The 26,271-nt window shown below is 42.6% G+C and overlaps 1 protein-coding gene and 1 non-coding gene across 2 annotated transcripts in view; one reads left to right on the forward strand and one right to left on the reverse strand.

Moving 5' to 3' along the window:
* The window catches only part of TAF12 (TATA-box binding protein associated factor 12), a 37,083-nt gene extending 23,761 nt beyond the window's left edge, over window positions 1–13,322 (reverse strand). The window contains exon 1 of the mRNA XM_044237591.1: window positions 13,215–13,322. The gene's annotated coding sequence lies outside the window, so the exon portion shown is untranslated. The remainder of the gene's footprint in view (window positions 1–13,214) is intronic.
* A 4,159-nt stretch (window positions 13,323–17,481) lies between these two features.
* LOC122901641 lies at window positions 17,482–17,615 on the forward strand. The gene has a single exon (XR_006383631.1). It is a non-coding gene; the product is annotated as a U11 spliceosomal RNA (small nuclear RNA).
* Window positions 17,616–26,271: the final 8,656 nt, after the last annotated feature.

Consider the following 26,271-nt stretch of genomic DNA (forward strand, 5'->3'; position numbering starts at 1 on the left):
GGATCCCAGGATCCTGGAATGGAGCCCCACATTGGGCTCCCTGCTCAGCAGGAAGCTTGCCTCTCCCTCTTCCACTCCCCTGCCCATGTTCCCTTTCTTGCTATGTCTCTGTCAAATAAATAAATCTAGAAAAGAGAGAGAGAGGGAGAGCGAGAGAGCTCGAAAATGCGTACATGGGGGAGGAGGAGGAGCAGAGGGAGAGGGACAAGTGGACTGCACTGAACGTGGGCTGGACACAGGGCTTGATCCCACCACCCCTTGAGCCAAAATCAAGTCAGAAGCTTAACCTACTGAGCCACCCAGGTGTCCCAAAGGCGTGCAATTTTATTTTTCTTTAAATTATTTTATCTATTTATTTGACATAGATCACAAGTAGGCAGAGAGGCAGGCAGAGAGAGAGAGAGAGAGAGGAGGAAGCAGGCTCTCCATTGCGCAGAAAGCCTGATGGGGGGCTTGATCCCAGGATCCTGAGATCATGACCCGAGCCAAAGGCAGAGGCTTTTTTTTTTTTTTTTTAAAGATTTTATTTATTTATTTGACAGAGAGAGATCACAAGTAGGCAGAGAGGCAGGCAGAGAGAGGAGGAAGCAGGCTTCCTGCTGAGCAGAGAGCCTGATGCGGGACTCGATCCCAGGACTCTGAGATCATGACCTGAGCCAAAGGCAGCGGCTTAACCCACTGAGCCACCCAGGCGCCCAAAGGCAGAGGCTTTAACCCACTGAGCCACCCAGGTGCTCCGAGCCTGCAATTTTAAAATCAGGGTTATGAGTTCAGGCCCATGTTGGGTGTGGAGCTCACTTTAAAAAACAAAAAAAAAAGGGGGGGGGAACAAATCACTAATACATAACAATAGGGATAACTTAAAATATTTAAGTAAAAAAAAAATAGTACCAAAAGAATACACAATGTATGATTTATATGAAATCCTAATGTCTAATAATCTAAAAACTAATCTCTAGGGGCACCTGGGTGGCTCAGTGGGTTAAAGCCTCTGCCTTCGGCTCAGGTCATGATCTCAGGGTCCTGGGATCCATCCGCACATGTAGCTCTCTGCTTGGCGGGGAGCATGCATCCTCCTCTCTCTGCCTGCTTCTCTGCCTACTTGTGATCTCTATCTATCAAAAAAAACAAAACAAAACAAAAAAAACAAAAAAACACCAAAAACCAAAAAACTAATCTCTAGCAATAGATGGGGCAGAGAAGTTTGGGGCATGGGGGAGTTTGTGCTGTGGATAGGGAAAGTTTGTATGGTGTATGTAAACAGGCTCTATTCTGAGTGGGGTGATGCTTACCCAGATGCATGCATTTATCAAAACTCATCAAACTGTCTACCTAAAATGTGCACATTTTATTGCATGCAAATTATACCTCAATAAATCTGACTCAGGAAAAAAAAAAATCTCAACATGCAACTATTATATGACCCAAAAATTCAAGTCCTAGGCATTTATCCTAGAGAAATGAAAACTTACATTCACACCAAAACCTGCACATGAATATCATAGTAGCTTTATTTGTAATACTCAACTGTAATCAGTTCAGATGTCTCTCAAGGAGTGAATGACTAAATAAACTGTGGTATATCCATACCATGGAAAATTACTTATCAATAAAAAGAAAAAAACTTGATACATACAACTTGAATGAACGTCCAGAGAATTATGCTGAACAAAAGATTACAAAAAAAGTATGTCTGGGGCTCCTGGGTGGCTTAGTCGGTTAAGTCATTAAGCCTTCAGCTCAGGTCATGATCTCAGCATCCTGGAATCAAGCACTGTGTCACCTCTCCCCGCCCCCCCGCACCTGTGTTCTCTCTCTTATTCACTCTCTCTCTCAAATAAATAAAATCCTTTTTTTTTTTTTAAAGAGTACATTTATAGAACATCTTTGAAATGATAAAATTTTAGGAATAGAGGACAGATTAGTGAGGTTGTCAGGGACAGGGCGGCAGGGAATCAGATGTGGTCATAAAAGGACAAAATGAGGGACTTTTGTGATGGAATCATTCACTGTCTTGACTGTGATGATGGATAAAAGGACCTATAAAACTGACTAAGTTGTATAGGACTTAATCCACATACATCCATAACTGAACACAAGTAAATGGACACAAGTAAAACTGGGTAAATCTGAGTAAGACTAATAGATTACATCAATGTGAATATCCTGGTTATCATAACAGACAACAGTTTTGCAAAATGTACCACTGGGGAAAACTGAGCGAAGCATTATTTCTTGTAACTACACATAAATCTACGATTATCTCAATTTTTAAAAATTAAAAAAAAATTTATTGTCAGCCATGAGTGAAAAACACTTTTGCGGCACCTGGATGGCTCAGTCAGTTAAGCATCTGACTCTTGATTCTGGTTCAGGTCGTGAGTTCCGGGTTGTAGGATCAAATCTCACATCAGGTTCCAATCAGAGTCTGGTTGGGTTTCTTTTTCTCCCTCTCCTTCTGCCCCCCTCCGCCCTACTCATGCTTGCTTGGTCTCTTTCTCTCTCTAAGATAAATAAATAAATTTTAAAAGAAAAGAAAAGAGAAGCCCTTCTAAAGATGACACAAAGCTCAGGAGCCATAAAAGACTGACATGTTCAATCACATATAAATAAAAATATCTGAAAAAAAGAAAAAATTTTAAATAAAAATGAAAATGTCTGCATGACAAAAAACATAATAAAGTTAAAGGACAAAAGACAAACTAGCAAAAATACATACAATATGTATCAAGGGGGACGCCTGGGTGGCTCAGTTGGTTAAGCAGCTGCCTTCGGCTCAGGTCATGATCCCAGCGTCCTGGGATCGAGTCCCACATCGGGCTCCTTGCTTGGCAGGGAGCCTGCTTCTCCCTCTGCCTCTGCCTGCCTCTCTGTCTGCCTGTGCTCGCTCTCTCTCCCTCTCTCTCTGACAAATAAATGAATAAAATTAAAAAAAAAAACCAGTATGTATCAAGGACAAAAAACTAATTTCTTTTACATATAAAAAGTACCTACACATCAATACACACCCAACAACCCAAAAGAAAAATTGCAAAAAACAACAAAAAAATGACTGCAAATAGCTCTTAAAGTAATGGAATGATCCTTAAAAAAAAAGTAATGATGGGGCACCTGAGTGGCTCAGTGGGTTAAAGCCTCTGCCTTTGGCTCAGGTCATGATCCCAGAGACCTGGGATTGAGCCCCACATCGGGCTCTCTGCGTAGCAGGGAGCCTGCTTCCTCCTCTGTCTCTCTCTGCCTGCCTGTCTGCCTACTTGTGATCTCTGTCTGTCAAATAAATAAATAAAACCTTAAAAAAAAAAAAAAGTAATGAAATGATCCTTATTTTCATTCATAATAAAAATGCAAATTGAAACTATTTATTACTCCTTTGGCAATGATGAAAAAGTTTTATAAGTACTGTTTCAAAGTTTTAATATATTTTTTAAAGATTTTATTTACTTATTTGACAGACAGAGATCACAAGTAGGTGGAGAGGCAGCAGGGGGGTGGGTGGATGGGGAAGGGAGGAAACAGGCTCCACACTGAGCAGAGAGCCCAATGCCGGGCTTGATCCTAGGATCCTGAGATCATGATCTGAACCGAAGGCAGAGGCTTAACCCACTGAGCCACCCAGGCGCCCATTTGAAAGTTTTATAGAGAAACAGTCATTTCACACATTGTTGGATTTGGGGGTGGGGTGGAGGATATAAATTAGTTAGGTCTCTACAAAGGGCTACTTGGCAGTATCTACCAAAATCAGAAAAGCATGTACTGGGGCACCTCAGTGGCTCAGTCAGTTGAGCATCCAGCTCTTGATTTTGGCTCAGGTCATAATCTCAGGGACATGAGATCAAGTCCCATGTCCCATAGAGCATGCTTAAGATTCTCACTCTCATTCTTCCTCTGCCCCTCCCCCACCATTGGCGCCTATACTCTCTCTAAAAAAATAAAGAAAAAGAAAGAAAAAAGAAAAGCACATGTTGGTTTGATCCCATAGTTCAATCTTTAGCAATTTATAGTTGGACATCTATGTAAATAGAAATATACATATGAGGATTATCAACCTAAATGTCCATCAAAAGTGATATAGTTAGGGGTGCCTGGGTAGCTCAGCCTGTTAGGCATCTGCCTTTGGCTCAGGTCATGGTCCCAGTGTCCTGGGATCAAGTCCCACTTTGGGCTCCACGCTCAGCGGGAAGCTTATTTCTCCCTCTCCCACTCCTCTTGCTTGTGTTCCCTCTCTCGCTGTGTCTCTGTCAAATAAATGAATAAAAGCTTAAAAAAAAAAAAAGTGAGGGTGCCTGGGTGGCTCAGTCCTTGGGCATCTCCCCTCAGCTCAGGCCATGATCCCAGGGTCCTAGTTTTGAGGCCCACATGGAGCTACCTGCTCAGCAGGAAGCCTGCTTTCCCCTCTCCCACTCCCCCTGCTGGTGTTCTTTCTCTCACTGGGTCTCTGTCAAATAAATAAATAAAATCTTTTTAAAAAAAGTGATATAGTTAAATAAATTAGGGTATAACCACAAAATGAAATACATTGGAAAAGAATAAGACTTGTGAAAATATTAAGCTGAATAAAAGATGCCTGGCTCGCTCAGTTGTAAGAGCATTTGACTCTTTTTTTTTTTTTTTTTTAAGAGCATTTGACTCTTGATCTGGGGGTCATAAATTCAAGCTGCGGGCTGGGTGTAGAGATTACTTAAATAAATAAAACTTTTTAAAAAATTTAAAAATAAATGAAAGAATGTAGTTGAAAAGACCACATGTATGATTCCATTTATATGAAATGTCCAGAATTGACCAATCTATAGAGACAGAAAGTAGATTAGTGGTTGCCAGGGCTGAAGAGTGGGGGAAAAGAATAGGGACTGACTGCTAATGACAGAGGATTCATTTTAGGGGGGATAAAAATAATCGAAATTAGGGGCGCCTGGGTGGCTCAGTGGGTTAAAGCCTCTGCCTTCAGCTCAGGTCATGATCCCAAGGTCCTGGGATCTAGCCCCGCATGGGGCTCACTGCTCGGCAGGGAGCCTGCTTCCTTCTCTCTCTGCCTGCCTTTCTGCTTACTTGAGATCTTGGTCTGTCAAATAAATAAATAAAATCTAAAAAAAAAAACAAAAAAAAGTCTGTTAAAAAAATAATAATCAGGGGCGCCTGGGTGTCTCAGTGGGTTAAAGCTGCTGCCTTCGGCTCAGGTCATGATCTCAGGGTCCTGGGATCGAGTCCCGCATCGGGCTCTCTGCTCAGCAGGGAGCCTGCTTCCTCCTCTCTCTCTCTGCCTACTTGTGATCTCTCTCTGTCAAATAAATAAATAAAATCTTTAAAAAAAAATAATCGAAATTAGATTATGGTGATGGCTGCACAAGCATGAGTGTACAAAAAAAAGCCACTGAACTGTACATCTGACAATGGTGAATTGTATGATATATGAATAGCATCTCAATAAAGATGTTTTTAAAAAACGAGGAAGAAGGGTGCCTGGGTGGCTCAGTCATTGAGCGTCTGCCTTCAGCTCGGGTTATGATCCCAGAGCCCTGGGATCGAGCCCTGCATTGGGCTCCTGCTCACTGGGGAGCCTGCTTCTCTCTCTCCCACTCCCCCCTGCTTGTGTTCCTTCTCTTGCTATTTCTCTGTCAAATAAAGAAAATCTTTTAAAAAAATGTAAATCCAGGGGCTCCTGGGTGGCTCAGTGGATTAAAGCCTCTGCCTTCCAGCATCCTAGGATCGAGCCCCGCATCCAGCTCTCTACTAGGCAGGGAGCCTGCTTCCCCCTCTCTCTCTGCCTAACTTGTGATCTCGGTCTGACTTGTGATCTCTATCTGTGAAATAAATAAGTAAAATATTTTAAAAAAATGTAAATCCATAAAACTTTTACAAGAAAGTATAGGGAAAAAAATCTTCCTAACTCTGGGTCAGGGCAGGAATCTTAGATGTAACACCAAAGGCGCAATCCACAAAAGAAAGAAACTGATTAAGTATGCGCTTAGGTGGCTCAGTCCTTACACATCTGCCTTTGGCTCAGGTCATGATCCTAGGGTCCTGGGATTGAGCCCCCATGGGGTTCCCTGCTCAGCGGGAAGCCTGCTTTTCCCTCTCCCACTCCCCCTGCTTGTGCTCCCTCTCTTACTGTCTCTCTCTGTCAAATAAATACAATCTTAAAGAGAAAATAAAATAAAATGTAGATTTTCTACCAGAAAAAAGTGGATTTAACCAAAATGTAAACTCCTGCTCTCTCAGTCATAGACTAAGAGAAAATATTTACAAATCACATATCTGACAAACAACTTGTATCCAGGATATATAAAGAACTCTCAAAATTCAACAATAAGAGAAAAGACCAATTTAAAAAATGGGCAAAAAATCTGAACAGATCTTTCACCTAAGATAAACAGATGGCAAATAAACACATGAAAAGATACTCAGTATCATTAGTCATCTGGGAAATGCAATTAGGGAAATGAGTACTAAATACTATTAGAATAATTAAAATTTTTAAAAAATCGACCAGTGCTGGAGAGGATGTTGAGCAACTGAAACCGTCATACATTTCTGCGTGAATGTTTAAAATGGTGCAATCTCTTTGGAAAACAGTTTAGCAGGATTTTTTTTTTAGAGATATTATTTATTTGAGAGAGTGAGTGATAGCACACAAGTTGGGTAGAGGAGCGGAGGTAGAAGCCGACTCCCTGCTTAGCAGTGAGTCTGACTCAGGACTCGATCCAAGGACCCCAGGATCATGACCTGAGTTGAAGGCAGCCGCTTAACTGACTGAGCCAGCCAGGCATCCCAGTTTGGCAGTTTCTCACAAAGCTAAATATATACTTATCATATGATCCGGCAATCCCACCCCTAGTTATTTACCCTAAAGAAATGAAAACATGTTTACACAAAAATCGGTACATGAATGTTATAGCAACATTATTAACTGCCAAAAACTGGAAACAATCCAGATTTCCTTCAACTGATGAGTGGATAAACTAAGAATATATATCCATATAATAGAATACTACTCAACAGTAGGAAGGAACAATTACTGATCCATGCAACATGGGCAATCTCGAGTGCGTATGCTAAGTGAGAGGCAAGACTCAAAAGGCTACTTACTGTATGATTCCATTTATATGACACTCTGGAAAAGGCAAGTCTATATGGGTGGAGAAAACAGATTAGTGGCTGCCAGTAGCTTAGAGTGCTAGGGCTGGACGACGAAGGAACAGCATGAGACGACGAAGGAACAGCATGAAGGAAACTCTGGGGGTGGTGGAACTGTGAGGTAGCAGTGTTATGGTGCTTATACGACAGTATGCATTTGTCACAACTCACAGAACTGTACTCCCAAAAGAGTGGATTTTTTGGTATGTAAATTAAAAAACAAAACATCACAACCATTCTGAAATGGTCAATGCCTCTATATCCAAATTACTTGTTTACTGACAACTTTCATCAAGTACAATTGTGGATGATGCTGACCAAGCACAATGGAATGAAGTGACTGTAAATAACCTGAATTCCATTGCATAATATACCTTGGTTGCCTTTGGGCTCCTCAAATTTCTAATTTTCACTTACTTGGAATGCCAAGAAATAGAACGCACTGTTGTGTCAAACGGGCATTTTCTGTGAGACAGTTTGGGAGAACAATTGTAAGAGTAAATCCTGATTAGCACCTACTATGTAGAAATCACATGCCAGGAGTTACAAAATAAGTCCATGCCCCAGTGATGTACAGTAAAAGTTATTTAGTAATTTTCTCAAAACAAGATTGTATGGCTGGGAGTTCAATTAAATACCAAGCCTATCCGCCCTCCCCCTTACCAGTTACATTTGAACTCCTGTTGATAGGCTTAGGATAACAGCTCCCAACTGCTTTTCCCTTTTCAGCTTGAACCTCAAACAGAAATCCAGTTGCAACCCTATTACTGTACTTAGAGTATCCGATTTTCAGAAGGTAGGATATGGGGGGATACCTTGTAGTAGTTATAAGACCATGGTGTTTTTTAGACATCTGTTTCATTAACAGATTTTTTTTTCCTAAAGATTTTCTTTCTGGGGCACCTGGGTGGCTCCGTCGTTAAGCCTCTGCCTTCGGCTCAGGTCATGATCCCAGGGTCCTGGGATCGAGCCCCACATCGGGCTCCCTGCTTGGCAGGAAACCTGCTTCTCCATCTCCCACTCTCCCTGCTTGTGTTCCCTCTCTTGCTGTGTTTCACTCTGTCAAATAAATAAATAAAATCTTAAAAAAAAAAAAAAAGATTTTCTAAGTATACTCTACACCCTATGTTGGGGGCTTGAACTTACAAACCCAAGATCAAGAGTTTAATGCTCTTCCGACTGAGCCAGCCAAGCACCCCACAGATCCACCCACCAAGATTTTTTTTTAAAAGATTTTATTTATTTATTTGACAGAAAGAGAGATCACAAGTAGGCAGAGAGGTAGACACAGAGAGAGAGAGGAGGAAGCAGGCTCCCTACTGAGCAGAGAGCCTGATGCTGGGCTGGATCCCAATCCTGGGATCATCACCTAAGCCAAAGGCAGAGGCTTAACCCACTGAGCCATCCAGGTGCCCCAAGATTTTTTTTTTTTATTAGGGGAACAGAATAGAGGAGTAAAAGACCAGATTGTCTCTAAACCCCTTTCATTTCTGAAACATTTAGGAATTATTTAAAATACTGGAGTGAAGGGGACTGCCAGACTAATGACATAAACGCCCTATCACTACGGTACATGACTTCACCTAATGACTGGGTTTTGTACCTGTTTCTCTTCTCACTGGCTTCTACATGTATCTAAATGAATTCGTATTTCCCAGCCTAAAAAAACAGAATCATTAATTGCATCCTACATAGAAGACCCGAGAACAACAGAAACGTGGGATTTTTTTCCCACTAGTTTTTTTTTTGCCTAGTTTGGTGCTATTTAGGTGGTTTTGACTTAACAGAAAGGCAGTACAATGCAGTGGTTGAAGGCATGGACTCTGGTGGCAGTGTCTGAGTTCAAGCACCAACTCTGCCACTTAATAATAGCTTAAGTCCCCGAGCAAGTTACCTAATCTCTTTATGCATCAATTTCCTCACCTGAAAAACTGAGTTAATCATATAGTGTATCTCATGGGACTGTTGTGATAATACACTGAGTTTATGAATCTAAAGCACTCAGAAGAGTGCCTGGCACATGGAAAGTACAAATAAATGTTTGCTAAAATTATATAATATATATGCCCTCCTCTTCTAAATCTTAGTTACAAAAACCACTGTATTAAAACTAAAAGGCTGGGCACCTTGGTGTCTCAAGTTGTCAGGCATCTGCCTTCAGGTCAGATCATGATCCTAGGGTCCTGGGATCGAGGCCCACATTGGGCTCCCTGCTCAGCAGGAAGCCTGCTTCTCCCTTTCCCACTCCCCCTGCTTGTGTTCCCTCTCTCTCTCTGTCAAATAAACAAAATGTTTAAAAAAATAAAAAATAAAACTAAAAGATTTTCCCATTGTATTATGTGGGGTGCCATCCTATAACCATTTTTATGACTACAGACATTAACAAATTAAAACATGGGGGCGCCTGGGTGGCTCAGTGGGTTAAAGCCTCTGCCTTCAGCTCAGGTCATGATCCCAGGGGCCTGGGATCAAGCCCCTCATCAGGCTCTCTGCTTGGCAGGGAGCCTGCTTCCTCCTCTCTCTCTGCCTGCCTCTCTGCCTGCTTGTGATCTCTGTCAAATAAATAAAAATAAAAACAAAAAATGTGACTGAAAAAAGAAGGGACACAGCAGGGTAGTGGTAAATAGTCTATAGGAGGTTGATGAGGGGTACTATGGCACAGGGAAGATCCACGTCAGGAGGGTTGGGTATCATCCTATTTCTGCCACTGAGTTATATGAGCTCCCTTTAACCAGAGTTTCTACATCTGTAATTAAGAATAGGATCAGACAGATTTTAAAGTCCTTTTCAGCTCTAAGAATTAGTGTAAGATTTTAGATTAAGTCCATATGTACTGATTTCAGTTTGTCTTCTGCATCCAGCACACCTGTTTTACAGTAGACTCTAACCACTGCTGGTATATTGTCTCCAAAGTATTTGAGGGCTTTCCATGAAGATTGCAGATCAAAAGTAATATGTTCTATTTTCGTATCTGCTCTAACACAATGATTTTCTGATGAGGTACTTTGAAATACTATTATAAACTCAATGCTAGAGCCACAAATGAGTGAAATAAATACATTTTGTAAATGTAGAAGAGGATATTAACTCAGAACTAAGTTGTCATTAATTAAACCATCAGGTACTTTGAAATGGTGGCATGGGCATGCTTTATTTCATAATTTGGTGTAAGTTTTGATCACTTGCCAACAGTAGAGGCACTTTCAAACAGTATAAGCTGACCCTTTGGGAAAAAATAATAGTTTCAACTAGTTGGCCCAATTTCCCTGATTTAGTTTAAGTTAAAATTAATTTAAAGTTAATACTATTTAAGTCCTTGTTCTTCAAGTTGGTCTTTCTTGGCCTCCTAAATTTAAAATTAAATATATCCTAGTCCATTGTGAGGAAAAGTTCGATTCAGGTCCCATTTTCCTATCTTAAATATCTATTCTTATTTAAAACATAGAAAAAACAGGGCGTCTGTGCTGCTCAGTCATTAAGCCTCTGCCTTGGGCTCTGGTCATGACCCCAGCGTCCTGGGATGGAGCCCCACACTGGGCTCTATGCCCGGCAGGAGGCCTGCTTCTCCCTCTCCCCCTGCTTGTGTTCCTTCTCTTGCTGTGTCTCTCTGTCAAATAAATAAATAAAATCTTAAAAAAAAAAACAACCCACCAAAATTTAGTTCTCCTCAAATACTATACTATATAAGTATCCTAACAAGTTATAGTACTTTACATAAAGAGAAGTCTTAAGGGAGAGGGGGGTGCTTTCATTCAATTATATGTTTTGTGTGTTATTTCTATTTTGTGATGTGCAAACTGATACATGGAGAAGAATTCACTTAGAAAAGTAGAACAGGGGCACGTGGGTGGCTCAGTGGGTTAAAGCCTTTTGCCTTCGCCTCAGATCATGATCCCAGCGTCCTGGGATCAAGCCCAGCGTCAGGCTCTCTGCTCAGCAGGGAGCCTGCTTCCTCCTCTCTCTCTGCCTGCCTCTCTGCCTACTTGTGATCTCTGTCTGTCAAATAAATAAAATCTTTAAAAAAAAAAAAGAAAAGTAGAACAGGGGTGCCTGGGTGGCTCAGTGGGTTAAGCCGCTGCCTTCGGCTCAGGTCATGATCTCAGGGTCCTGGGATCGAGTCCCGCATCAGGCTCTCTGCTCAGCGGGGAGCCTGCTTCCTCCTCTCTCTCTGCCTGCCTCTCTGCTTACCTGTAATCTCTCTCTGTCAAATAAATAAATAAAATCTTAAAAAAAAAAAAAAAAGTAGAACAAAGTTAGTCAAACACATAACATGGGTTTAGTACCATGTTTTCAGGCAAGGTACTTAATCTCTGAACCAATTCTGAACCAATTCCAATATCTAACTTATGGGGTTGTAAGTGATAATTAAATGATTTAATATTTGAAAGTGCTTATGATAGTGCCTGATTAGTCTTTTCAGGAAAAGATATTATTGAAAGGAAGTGACTCGTCCAAGTATCTTTGACATTCTTTTTGAAAAGCAGCCATCTGGGACGCAGGAGGGGGGAGGGGGACTCAGTTGGTTAAAGCACCTGCCTTTGGCTCAGGTCATGATCCCAGGGTGCTGGGATGGAGCAGAAGTCAGGCTCCCTGCTCAGCAGGCAGCCTGATTCTCCTGCTCCCTCTGCTGCTTCCCCTGCTTGTACTCGCTGTCTCTCTCAAATAAGAAATCTTAAAAAAATAAAAAAAAGAAAGAAAATAAAATAAAAGCAGCCATCTCCAGTAAAAGCCTATAATAAAAATACAGGATACAACTTATTTATCTGCAACTTTCAAAACTGCTTCCTAAATTTGGGGGGTGGGGGGGAGATGGGGCTTGGTTTAAAGGTTCCCTACCTGGTTAAGTGTCATTCAATGTATTGATGTCAATACAGTAAAAAGCCTCAAAATAAAGTACTACATTTGGAAAAAAATTTCCTTCTTGAGTTTGAGGTTAAAGCAAAGATTCTAGAAGCATGTTTTCAAGGCTATTTGCCAGACACAGCAGGGTACTATATCAAAATTATGATCTAATCAATCATTACCTCACTGTGATCCTATACCCTCTTTGGACCTTAGCCTCTTTGCATATAAAACAGGAGTTTAAAAAAGATTATCTTTCTGGGCCATCCTGTCCTCCTATCTCCAACATTCTTTGATTTGAGATGCAGAGATCTGTGCTCAATAAGGTTGAATTGAATGGTATTTAAAGCACTTATCAAGTATATAACTGGGTTCAAACGGCTTCGACTTCACATCAGAGCTTCGAAAGAATGAAGCAGAAAACGAAGATGCTTGCATGGGGCTTTCCTAGATAAAGTATCTGACACAAGAAAAGCCTGCCCAAAGCCAAGCAGGCAGCGCGAAGGAAGGGTCTTCTTCCCCGGAATACATCCTTTACCACTCTGGACTCAGAGTGTGTGAGGAAAAAAAAAAAAAATCACTAGATCTTTTCCAAACTCTCTCCCTTTCCCTTGGAGTGTGATTTCGCAGCCATGGCCCCTTACACTCTCCGCTTTGGTGAGCTCGGGTCCTCACAGCCCTGTTCCCTCAGGTACTTCGGAGTCTCCAAGCCCCGATCCCGTCCCCACAGAAGCCCGTCTTCATTGCCCGCTGCTGTTCCTTCCAAACCCAAGTGTTCTCTGAGTGCTCCTGCCCCTCAGGAACCTAAGTCTTCGCTACCCTCTTTCTGACTCCTTAGGAGCCTGGATCTTCACTGTCCCGCTTCTGTCTCTTAGGAGCCCAAGTCCTCACAGCTCCGCTTTTACCTTTCGGAAGCCCGTGTCTTCACGCCCCTTTCCTCTCCGACCCTCTCCTCTTAGGAGCACGGGTCTTCACAATCCTGTCCCTCTCACACCGCTTTTCCCTCAGGTGCCGGAGAACTCACATCCGTCCCCGTTCCCTAAGTCCCGTCTACAGCCCGGGTCCCCACAGCCGCGTCTTCTCCGAGCCCCGTTCCCCTCAGTCCCGTCCCAACAGCCTGATTCCTCGCACAACCCGGTCTCCTCCACAACCTAGTTCTTCAAACACTGACCCACTGTGGGTCTGGGTCCTGACTCCCTCCTCCCGCTCTTCTTCCTCAACTGCCAGGGCCCAAGACTCACAGGCAGCAGCGTCTATCTCCCCATGATATGCGGAGACTGCCCCAGTGTAGCGTTCGTCTCAGCAGCCGGTCCGACTGCTCGGCCCTCCCCGAGTACTTCCGGCACCGCTCCCCGCCTCCAACCCGGAAACGCGCGGCTCTTCCGGCCGGCGGGCGCGCGCCTGGCTTGCACAGGCGCAGACTGGCTTCTGACACGTGGTCAGGCTGCAGGCTGTTGCTCAGCTCCGGCCGTTGTGTTTTTTCTTGCTTGGGGTTGACTGGAAGCGTGGGCGAGCCGTTCGCCTTCTACCCAGGTGTTACGAGCTTTGCTCTTGTTTTTTTCTGTCTCCGCTTGTCATATATATCGCTAGCACTACCGGTAATTGACGCCCTCGGACGGTTTAGAGGTCGCCATTTTTAGTTGGTGCCTTTATCTTGATAACGGAATGGAGAAACCCACCTGGGACCGCCGCACCCAGTAGGTAATTCTGTTGAACTCTATCAAGGGAGTTGGCAACACGAGAACCTGGAGACAAGAGAGACCATTTGTACCTGTGGATTGGCAACTAGTAGTATTAGTTGAGCGTTTACTATCATTCAGGAATTTTGCTAAGCCCCTGAACTCCGATATATCATTTAATCTTTTAAAGAAAAACCGGTGAGAGATGAAGTAAGGTTTTAGCTAATAAGTGCAATCTCAATTGGACTCAGAAGTCTAATTGTAAAGCCTAATACTATCGTGTATGTAGCTATTAAACTGATGGTTTTTGTTTTTCCATCAAATGCTTTGAGATAACTATTTTTTACCCTATGCCAGGTGATAGGCATGTAAGAACCAGTCCTGAACAATGTGGCAGGAATGTCCAAAGGCTTGTGACAGCCCAAAATGAGCCATAGTAACTGTCCGTAGGGATCAGGAAGAGGTGTCTCCCACCATTTTTGTTTGTTTTTTAAATTAATTTTTTTAATAATCTGTACATCCGACATGGGGCTCAAACCCACCTCTGAGATCAAGAGCCGTATGCTCTTTGACTAAGCCAGCCAGGGGTCCCAGGGCCCTCCAAAGTCTTTGTATCTTAACAGTCCTCCTCCCAGTCACCATCTACACTGCCACCAGATTCGAATTATTAGATTCAAGGACCCTTCACCATTAGGCTTTGAGCAGCTTCTTTAGCCTAATATCCCTGATACTGCTCACTTCATTTTCCTAAGGATTTGGCATACCACCCTCTCCCGTGCCCCCCCCCCATTCCTCTTTTTAAGACCAGTTTAATATACATCCATTTATTTAACAGAGTGCTCCTTGTGTGAGAAGCCTTTTGCTAGGTGCTGCATATGTAATAGTAGATACCACAGACAATAAATATCCTTATCCTTTACTATCTGGAGTGGGAAAACAGACCACCAGAAAGTACACAAAAATGTAGGAAGAGAGAATACCAAAATAAAATACATACAGGGACGCCTGGGTGGCGCAGTTGGTTGGACGACTGCCTTCAGCTCAGGGCGTGATCCTGGAGTCCCGGGATCGAGTCCCACATCAGGCTCCCAGCTCCATGGGGAGTCTGCTTCGCTCTCTGACCTTCTCCTCGCTCGTGCTCTCTCTCACTGTCTCTCTCTCTCAAATAAATAAAAAAAAATAATAAAATAAAATAAAATACATACATAGGTACATACCAGATTTATTTAGCTGGGTGATGGAGGGCCTGGAGCTAGGAAAGCTTATTCAAGGTCCAAAATGACCACGATGGCCCAGGTGGCTGGAACTTAATAGGTGGGGAGAGTGGCAGGTAAAGAGTTTGGAGAGGCAGACAGAGGTCAGCTCAGGCTGGACCTTGTAGGCTATGGTGAGGACATAGGGTTTATTTATTGCACAGTGGAAAGACATTGGAGTGCTGAATAGAGGAATGAAATAATGATTTGTTTTGAAGAGATGAGTGGTGGATTATAGGAGGAGCCCCCAAGAACAGCTGACAGTACCCCCAACTAGGCCTCCCTCCAGTTTATACTACAAGTCTGCATCCTGTTACAGTGTAAGAGCTATTTATGTGAATCCCTTCTCTTGCAGCTTCTACTTTGTAGAGTTCAGGTACTTCTGTGTATCATTAAAATACATTAAGGAAAGTAAAATGCCTGAAAGTCTGTATTTTTTGTTTCAAAATAAATCTGTGTATATGTACATAGGAAACAGTCTGGTAACAGAAACACTAAGCTGTTAATAGGAGTTGGGGGAAAACATTCTCACATTTCTGTACTTCTTCAGTTTTTTTTAAATTAGCACATTTTTATATTAAAAATGAAGTATATATGAGCAAATCTATTTTTATGGCATTTTGAAAAAGGCAAAACTACAGGGCCAGAGAAGAGCACTGACTACTAGGATTGGGGTTAGGGAGAAGGGTTGACTAGAACAGGAGACGAAGTTTTGGGGGTGATAGAAATGTTTGATACTTGACTGATTGTGGTAGCAGAATACGTGTCTATATGAGTTTGTTGAACGATGTGATAAAAAAGGTGAACTTACTATATGTAAGTTACATATCAACAAACCTGACTTTTTTTTTTTTTTTTAAGATTTTATTTATTTATTTGACAGCGAGATAGAGACAGCAAGAACAGGAACATGAGCTGCGGGGTAGGGGGGAGTGGGAGAGGGAAATCCAGGACCCCAGGATCATGAGCCCAAGGCAGATGCTCAACAAATGAGCCATCCAGGCACCCCAAACCTGACTTTAAAAAATGAAATATAGGGGCGCCTGGGTGGCTCAGTGGGTTAAGCCTCTGCCTTCAGCTCAGGTCATGCATGATCCCATGGTCCTGGGATCCAGCCCCACATCGGGCTCTCTGCTCAGCAGGGAGCCTGCTTCCTCCTCTCTCTCTGCCTGCCTTTCTGCCTGCTTGTGATCGCTGTCTGTCAAATAAATTAAAAAAAAAAATCTTAAAAAAAAAAGAAATATAGGGGCATGCCTGATTGGCTTAGTCAGGAGAGCATGTGACTTTTGATCTCAGGATTGTGAGTTCCAGCCACACATAAGGTGTAGTGATTACTTAAAATCTTTTTTTTTCTTACTTAAAATCTTTTTAAAAATTATAGAGAAAATGCAGAAAGCAAGGACAAGTTAAAATTCTCAGTTACACAAAATAAAATTTCACAATAATAAAATAGCCTATTATGCTTTTTTCTCAAATGATTTTATTTATTCATTTGACAGAGAGACCACAAGTAGGCAGAGAGGCAGGCAGAGAGAGAGAGAGGGAAGAAGGCTTCCCTCTGAGCAGAGAGCCCAAAGCAGGGTGAGATCATGACCTGAGCAGAAGGCAGAGGCTTAACCCACTGAGCCACCCAGGTGCCCCTGCTTTTTAAAATAATTACAGTATTACAGGTAAGTCTGATGTCTTGTGTGTTGTGGTCCCCATCCTTCCTTCCTTCCCAGAGAGAGGTAGTCACTGATGTGTGTTCTGGCAAATCCTTTTCTAAAAGTTAATCAAGTGGCATTAGAAAATATATAGCACTGGGTTTTATGTGCACACGTGTACTTTATTACTTTAATGTTAACCTTCACTTTTTTTATCTGTTGATAAAGATTTATTTGACCAATCCAAATTTCGTATTGCCTTTTTTTTTTTTTTCACGTTAGTGGTCATCATGCTGTACTTTGTTCTGCAATTCTTATCACTCAGTGCTTTTTGGTGTTTAATTCAATCTTCGGCAGCGCAGCAGATGGCATTCATTCCACTTTATGAACACACTACGTTCTGCTAATCCGTTAGCAGATTAGGTTGCTCCCAGTCTTTCTCTCCCTGTGCCGCCAGTTCTCCCCTAGTGGGGCCTCTTCCGGGTGGATGGCCACGGATGGCGCAAGTTCGTACATTTTCAATTTTAATAGGGTGGGATTCGTGTCTTCAGATACCGAGAGCCTCCGAGAATCGAGTACCCAACCTAACGTACAACAGGTGCGACCCGAGGCCCACTGCAACGGGCGACAGCTCCCCCGCGGTCTCCCACAACCGCACTTCCTAGCCACTCCCTCTGCGCCCGCCGGTCCCTTCCCAGCAAGCACCGCTTGTATTTGCATAGCAATTGACGTACCTGCCTTTACTTCTATATAAAAACCCAAAGAACAAATCATAAAAGTCTTCTTGTGGGTATTGCTCAACGGATCAGCATGTCTTGCAATTCCCCTTCAATATGAGGAACACAGAATAGGAAATTGCTTACAGTTTTTTTTCACCTTTATCGAAAGAGGGATTCGCTAGCACTGCCACCCTGTTTTTGTGTCTGGACGGGCAAAAAGGGCTTCTGTCGTGAGTGGCACACGTAGGGCAGCTCCATTGCTCTACGTGCGGAATCGACATCAAGAGATTTCGGAAGCATAATTTTTTGGTACTTGGGCAGCTGGTGATCGTTGGTCCCGGCGCCCTTGTTTTGAGTAACTAAAGGTTAGCTAATTCTTTTGTGGAAAGTTGGGGGATTTATACTTCCAGGTGTTCGGTAATTTGAGCGTGGCTTCTCTTTTACAGGGAGGTGCGGTTGGGGTGGTTTAGTCATTTAAGCTAGTGTAAAGAGGCTGACACTTCGGTCAGGCAAGTTAACTATATGCGAGAAGCATCAAAGTACTGTGGGTACAAACTGGATTTTCACAAACCAGCAGATGATGGCTGACGTAGGAAGAGCAGCTATTTTTCGTTTTCACAGGTTAGGGAATTGAGGTTTAAGGAAGGTAAATTCTATGTTTACTCAAGAGCACTGTGAATTATGCCCCCAGTGGGAATATCTGGATTCTTAAGTGTCTGCTTGCAGAGGAGATTGAATCTTCACGCATAGCTGATTTTGTAAGAATTCTTCCCTTTTAACTAGACATCTATATCCTTTCCTTTTTCTTTTTTGAATAAGAGAGCACGAGTGAGGGGAGAAGTAGAGGATAGTCGCTCAACCATCGGAACCCACCGAGGCGCCCTATATATCCCTTTAGCTGTGTTAATGTTCTTTCTATAGCTTTTGTCCTTTAAAAACAGAAGCAATAGTTTAAAATACCAGTTTAGCACTTTCTTACTGATGGATACCAGCAACCTTTCTGGGTAACCATTCAGCACAGACACAAGAATCTAAAACCTTCAAAAAACTCATCTCCCAAGAATGTATCCTCATGTAAAATTACGTTTAAAAGGAGATTTAGGGGCACCTGGCTGGCCCAAAGAGCATGTGACCCTAGTCTAGATCTCCTGGTGGTAAATTGGAGCCCCACCTTGGGATTAGAGATTATTGAAACAAATAAAGAAAAACTTAAAGAAAAAAAGATTTAAGCTGTACCCTGGGGCTAATAATACATTATATGTTAATTTTTAGAAAATGTAAAAAAAGGAAAAAGAGGGGCGCCTGGGTGGCTCAGTGGGTTAAGCCTCTGCCTTCAGCTCAGGTCATGATCTCAGGTTCCTGAGCCTGCTTCCTCTCTCTCTCTCTGCCTACTTGTGATCTCTGTCAAATAAATAAGTAAATAATAAAATCTTAAAAAAAAAAAAAGGAAAAAGATTTAGCAAAAAGGGTTCATTCATTCTAACAACAAATGTATACTAGTGCTCCAATATACGGTAGACCCTTGAACAACACAGGTTCAATACTAGAAATGTATTTTCTCTTCCTTATGATTTTTTTTTTAAAGTAAGTTCTGTGCCCAAGGTGGGTCTTGAACTTATGACCCAAGATCAAGAGTTGCATGTTTACTGATTGAGCCAGCCAGGTGCCCCTCCCTGATTCTTTTTTTTTTTAAGATGTAATTTATTTATTTGAGAGACAGAGAGGGATCACAAGCAAGAGGGAGAGGCAGGAGAGGAAGAAGCAGGCTCCAAGCTGAGCAGGGAGCCCCACATGGGGCTCGATTCCAGGACTGCTCGATTCCAGGATCAAGGCAGACTCTTAACCTACTGAGCCACCCAGGCTTGCCCCTGATGATTTTCTTTTTCTTTTTTTTTTTTTTTTTTAAAGATTATTTATTTGACAGATAGAGATCACAAGTAGGCAGAAAGGCAGGCGGGGGTGGGGGGTGGGGGGAGGAGCAGGCCCCCTGCTGAGCAAAGAGCCCGATGTGGGACTTGATCCCAGGACCCTGAGATCATGACCTGAGCTGAAGGCAGAGGCTTTAAGCCACTGAGCCACCCAGGCACCCCCTGATGATTTTCTTAATACCATTTTCTTTTTTCTAGTTTAACTTTATTGTAAGACTGTAATAGTATACAATACACATAATACAAAAACGTGTTAATCGACTATGTTATCAGGCTTCTAGTCAACAGAAGGTAGCTTTGGGGGAGTCAAAAGTTATACTCAGTGGGGAGTTATACTGGGTTTTTTTTTAAGACTTATTTTTTATTTTTAAAGTGTTTTATTTATTTATTTATTTGAGAGTGAGAGAGGGGAGGATGAGGGGGAGAAGCAGACTTCCTGCTCAGCAGGGAGCCTGATGTGGAACTCGATCTTCGGACTCTGGGATCATAACTCAAGCTTAAGGCAGTTGCCCAACCAACTGAGCCATCCAGGTGCCCTATTTTTTATTTTTTAAAGATTTTATTTATTTATTTGCGAGAGAGAGCATGAGCTAGGGGAGGGATGGAGGGAAAGGGAAAAGCAGAAGCAGGCTCCCAGGGTTCCATCTTAGGACCCTGGGATCATGACCTGAGCCAAAGGCAGATGCTTAACCAACTGAGCCACCCAGGTGCCTCAAGACTTACTTAGTTTAGAGAGAGAGGGAGAGAGGGAGGGAGTGCATGTGAGAGCAGGATGAGCGGCAGAGAGGGAGGGAGAGGGATAAGCTGACTCTGCACTGAGCTTGGAGGCCGACTGGGGCTTTGACGTGGGGCTCTATCCCACAAACCCGAGACCATGACCTGAGCCGAAATCAAAAGTCTGATGCTCAACCAATTAAGGCACCCAGGCGCCCCTGTAATGGTACTTTTTACAACAGGGGAGCGTGTTGGGGGGTTGGCACCCCTAACTTCTGCATTGTTCAAGGATCAGCGTTAGACCCAGTGCCTGATTGCACAAGGCTTAGCGAGGGGAGAGAAGAGCAACCCGGGTACTATGCCACATTTGGCTGGGAGGGGGAGCTCTGGGAAAGCTTTCCTAAAGCAAAGACTTCAAAGCTGAAACCTGAAGAAGAAATAGAAGACCACCAGACAAAGTTGTAGGGGGAAAGGCTGTTTAAGAAGAGGCAAAACCTGGATGGTGGACCTGATGTGCTGCAATCCCAGAGCTGAAAGACCAGAATGGCCAGAATGAAACCAGCCAGGTGGCAGGATGTAGGGAGAGAAAACTGAACAGACAACTGAGGGCTGGTCTCCCAGGCCTTCGATGCTCCTTGCAGTATTTTTTATAAAGTATAAGAAGTGAAAAATTATCTGCACCACATATCAGCCAACTTTTTCTGTAAAGAGGCTGGATGGTGCGTATTTTAGGTTTTGTGGTCATACGGTCTCTGCTAACCACTCAACTCTGCTGTTGCAAAGCAGTAACAGACAATATGCAAACAAGAGGTTGGGGCGCCTGGGTGGCTCAGTCCTGTTAAGCATCTGCCTTCGGCTGGGGTCATGATCCCAGAGTGCTAGGGGTCCTAGCTAGGATGGAGCCCCACATCAGACACCCAGCTCAGCAGAGAGCCTGCTTCTCCTTCTGCCTACTGCTCCCCCTACTTGCACTCTCTCTGTCGAATAAATAAATAAAATATTTAAACAAATAATTTAAAAAATAAACAAGAGGGTATAACTGTGTTTCAATAAGGTTTTATTGATAGAGACTAAAATTTGAATTTCGTGTAATTTTCCCATGTCATGAAATAGTATTATTTTGGTTTGTTGTTTTTTTTTTTTTTAATCCTGCCAGCCATTTAAAAATGGGAAAGCCATTCTCAGACTCTTAGGCAACAGCTGGGAGCTGTAGTTAACAGACTCCTGACTTACATATTCAAGAGCTATGGTCAAACCAACTAAGGGATAGCCACAAATGGAATATGATGTATTCATTAAAATGTTGCTTAGAGGGGCGCCTGGGTGGCTCAGTGGGTTAAGCCTCTGCTTTGGGCCCAGGTCATGATCTCAGGCTCCTGGGAGGGAGCCCCCCCTTCACCCCCCTCCCTTGGGCTCTCTGCTCAGCAGGGAGCCTGCTTTCCCCTCTCTCTCTGCCTGCCTCTCTGCCTGCTTGTGATCTCTGTCTGTCAAATAAATAAATAAAATCTTTTTTTTTTTAATGTAAAAAAAAAAAAATGTTGCCTAGAGATGTACCTGGCTGGCTTAGTCGGTAGAGCATGCATCCCTTTATCTCGGGGCTGTGAGTTCAAGCCCCATGTTGGGCATAGAGCTTACTTTAAAACATCGTAATAAATAAAAATGAAATATTGCACAGGAACATTTATGATAACGGTTTGCCTCTATGGAGCACTTATCAAATGCTGGACCCTATGTTAAGTATGCATTAGTTCCCAGTCCTCATAACATAAGCCAATAAGGTAGGTAGCATTATTTGGCTCACTTTACAGACGGGAAAACAGAAACTCCAAGAGGCCCAGATCACATAGCTAGAAAGTAGCAGAGTCAAGAGGTGAGCTCAGGTCTTCTGACAGGAATCAGGTGTTTTGTGCAGAATGCTCCGGGGGAATGTCAACTACAGCAGAATGTGTTAGGAAAGATTTATTGGGAAAATGTAGCTCCCTCCCCCTTTGTTTACCCAAATTTTCCTATTTCCTTTTTCTTCTTTAAGTTTTATGTATTTATACCCTTCATGGGACTCTCTACCCATCATGGGGCTCAAACTCACAACCGTGAGATCAATAGTCTTACAGTTTTCTGACTGAGCCAGCCTGGCACCCCCCATATTTTCCTCTTTCCAATGAAAGTTCAGAGTGCATGAAAAGGTTAGAGAAATAATGGAGACACAGAGTTACTGGGATACAACTGATGACAAAATCAGACCCAAAGTAGCCAGTCACAGAAATCTACATATTATATGATTACTTTCATACAAAATGTCCAGAAAAGGCAAATATAGAGAGAAAGAAAGCAGATTAGTGGCTGCCTGTGGGATGGGAGCAGAGGTTGACTACAAACAGACATGAGGGATTTTCTGAGGGTGAAGGAAATATCCTAAAACTACATAATGGTCAGAGGTGCCCACCTCCATAAATTTACTAAAAACCACTTGAATTGTACACTTAAAATGGATGGGTCTCGTGGTATGTAAATTATACTCCAGTATGGGTGTTTAAAAAAAAAAGGGGGGGGGCTGGAAAAAGGTATATATACCCAGATAGAAGTCTGAGAATCTGAAATCAGTTTATGGAGTAAGTTCTCTAATTTAGAAACTTGACCTTGTGGATTCCTGCATGCTGACCTTCTGTGTTAGCTGATTATGTCACTCCCCCCTCTCCCCTCATTGAAGACCCTTCGTGGTGCCTAAATAGTTTAGTTTAACATCTTATAAGTCACCATGACTCACCACCTTCTTTGTCCTCAGGCCTCCAGGCCCACTGGTCTTCTCTGGATATCTCTGAAGCCGCTACTCCCTCCTTGCCTCCGGGCCTCCAGAAAGATTTTTCTTCCAGCTGGAAATGCTCTTTCCCTCCCGTTCCCATCATGGCTAACTCCTCCTTACTCTTCGTATCTCAGCTCTCGAATGTCACTTCCTCAGGGAGGCCTTCCTTGATTCCCCACCCCTTACTAGGTTAGCTCCCCCACACTCTGTTACACTCTTTCATGGCACCATGTACTTTTCACCAGAACATTATCACAATTGTTATTAATGCACTTACAATTAATGCAAAGTTAGTTGCTCAATATTTATATTCCAGCCAGAATATCACCCATGTGAGGGCATGGAACCTGTCTGTGTACCACTTGCATTCTTGGTGTCTGGTATAGTACCTGGCACATAGAAGGCATTCAATATGTATTTATAAAGCTCTTCATAATCCATGAAGTACTTGTGTATATACAAGTACATTCACTGCTATTTATTAAGCACCTATTATATCCTAGGATATAAGTATAAACAAGATAGCTTGCTCCCATCCACTCTCCTAAGTAGGACAAGAACAGTCTTCCCATTTTATAGGTAGCCTAAGCCTACTCCACTTGTGTGAGGAAGTCACAGGACCTTCTGTAACTAAAATGGAACAGCAGTGGCTTCTAATCAGGTCATCTAATCATCACCTCCCAGTAGGGTGGTGGATTTACTCCAGGTGGGTGGGGGCAGGGAGATCAAATTTTTTCTTTAAGTTTTTATCTGTTTATTTGAGAGAAAGAATATGAGGGGCGAGAGGGAGGGGGAGATGGAGAGAGAGAATCTCAAACAGACTCCCCGCTGAGCACAGAGCCCAACTCAGGGCTAGATCCCATGACCCCTAGATCATTATCTGAGCACAAATTCAAGAGTCAGATGCCCAGCTGACCGAGCCTTCCGGACACCACCAGAGATGGATTTTGAGAGGCTGTGAAGCTTTGTCATTTTAAGGGGAGAGAAAGAGGGTGTCAGTTTGTTAGAAGAGAAGAAGATGTTTCTAACCTTTGAGTGGGCAGAGATGCAAGCATGGCTCCTCTCTTAAAACCAAAGAAACCTGGGAGCTTCTGGCTGGCGCAGTCGGTAGAACATGCCACTCATGATCTCAAGGTCATGAGTTCAAGTCCCATGCTGGGTGTAGAGCTCACTTAACCAAAAACAACCAAATTTGGTCCCCTAACTCCCCTTGGTCCATATCTGCAATGCTGGGATAAGAGATGACTGATAAGAAGTGATGGTCACACAAATTGTGTTTCTATACACTAAGAACCGAAGAAGGAAATTAAGAAAATAATTCCATTTACAATAACATCAAAAAGAATAAAATACTTAGGAATAAACTTAACTGAGGAAGTAAAAGTTAACGAAGGAGGAGTGTAACCTGTACACAAAAAACTACAAAACATGCGGGGGGTGGGAGGTTGGGGTACCAGGTGGTGGGTATTATAGAGGGCACGGATTTCATGGAGCACTGGGTGTGGTGCAAAAATAATGAATACTGTTATGCTGAAAATAAATAAAAAATTTAAAAAAAACTACAAAACATTGCTGAAAGGAATTAAAGAAGACATAAATAAATGGAAAGACATCCCATGTTTGTAGACTGGAAGACTTAATGTTATTCTTAGGATTATCAATACTAGCCAAACTGATCTATGGATTCAATGCAATCCCTATAAAAATCCTAAGGTTTTTTTTCAGAAGTAGAAAAACCCATTCTAAATTCAGATGGAATCTCAAGAGACCCCAAATAGCTGAGATACTCTCATAAAAGAACAAAGTTGGAAGATGACACTTTCTGATTTCAAAACTTCCTACAAAGCTACAGTAAGTCAAACAGTGTGGTATTGTTATAAAGACTGTTATATAGACCAATGGAATAGAGTAAAGTGTCTTGGCATCAAATTCTGGTATCAAATGATTTTTTTCCAAATGATTTTTTAAAAAGATTTTGTTTATTTGAGAGAGCGAGCGTGGGGGAAAGAGAGGGAGCATGAGTCAGGTGAGGGGAGAGGGAGAAGCAGGCTCTCCACTGAGTAGGGAGCCCAACCTGGGACTCGATCCCAGGACTCCGGGATCATGACCTGAGTAGAAGGTAGATGGTCAACCGACTGAGCCACCCTGGTGCCCCTCAAATGATTTTTTTTTTTTTAAAGATTTTATTTATTTGTCAGAGAGAGACAGGGAGAGAGAGTGAGCACAGGCAGACAGAATGGCAGGCAGAGGCAGAGAGAGATGCAGGCTCCCCGCCGAGCAAGGAGCCCGATGTGGGACTCGATCCCAGGACGCTGGGATCATGACCTGAGCCGAAGGCAGCTGCTTAACCAACTGAGCCACCCAGGCGCCCCTCAAATGATTTTTGATAGGAACGCGAAGACCATTTTCCATTCAGTAGAGGAAAAACAGTCTTTCAGCAAATGGTGCTGGGAAAAAAGAATGAATTTGAACTCTTATACCACATCCAAAAAATATCTCTAAATGTATCAAAAGTCTAAACATAAGAGCTAAAGCTATAAAGCTCTTAGAAGAAAACAGGGGAAAAGCTTCATGATATTGGATTTGGTAAAGATTTTTTTAAATATGATACCAAAAGCACAGATAACAAAAAGAAAAAATAAGTAAACTGGAATTCATCAAAATTTGAGATTTTATCCACTGAAGGCTACTAACAAGATTTTCTTCACCACAGAGTGAAGAAAATATTTGCAAATTACTTATCTGATAAGGGCTGCCATCCAGATTATACAAGAACTTCTATAAATCAGATTATACAAGAACTTCAACAATATAAAGCAAACTCAATTTAACAATGGGCAAAAGACTTAGACATCTCTTTAAAGATCGACAAATAGGGACGCCTGGGTGGCGCAGTTGGTTGGACGACTGCCTTCGGCTCAGGGCGTGATCCTGGAGTCCCGGGATCGAGTCCCACATCGGGCTCCCAGCTCCATGGGGAGTCTGCTTCGCTCTCTGACCTTCTCCTCGCTCATGCGCTCTCTCACTCTCTCTCTCTCTCAAATAAATAAATAAAAATCTTTAAAAAAAAATCTTAAAAAAAAATAAAATAAAATAAAGATCGACAAATAGCCAATAAGCACATGAAAAGATGCTCAACATTAGTCTTTAGGGAAATGCCAATCAAAATCACAATGAGTGACCACTTCACAGGATGGCTACTATTAAAACAAACAGATGAACAAACAGAAAACAAATGTTGGCAGAGCACTAGTTTGGCTCTAGTTTGGCTCTAGAAGAGTGTGCATCTCTCCATCCCAGCGTTGTGAGTTCAAGCCCCACGTTGGGTGTAGAGATTACTTAAATAAACAGACTTAAAGTGTTGGCAAAGAATGTGGAGAAATTGGAACTTTTGTGCCACGTTGGTGGGAATGTAAAATGGTACAGCAGCTGTGGAAAACAGTACGGTAATTCCACACAAAATAGAATTGCCATGTGATCTAGCAATTACACTTCTTGGTATCTACCCAAAAGCACTGAAAGCAGAATCTCAAAGATACATTTCTTTGGGGGGTTTTGTAGT

Source organism: Neovison vison, chromosome 2 (assembly GCF_020171115.1).
Source record: "Neovison vison isolate M4711 chromosome 2, ASM_NN_V1, whole genome shotgun sequence".
Taxonomy (NCBI): Eukaryota; Metazoa; Chordata; class Mammalia; order Carnivora; family Mustelidae; genus Neogale; species Neogale vison.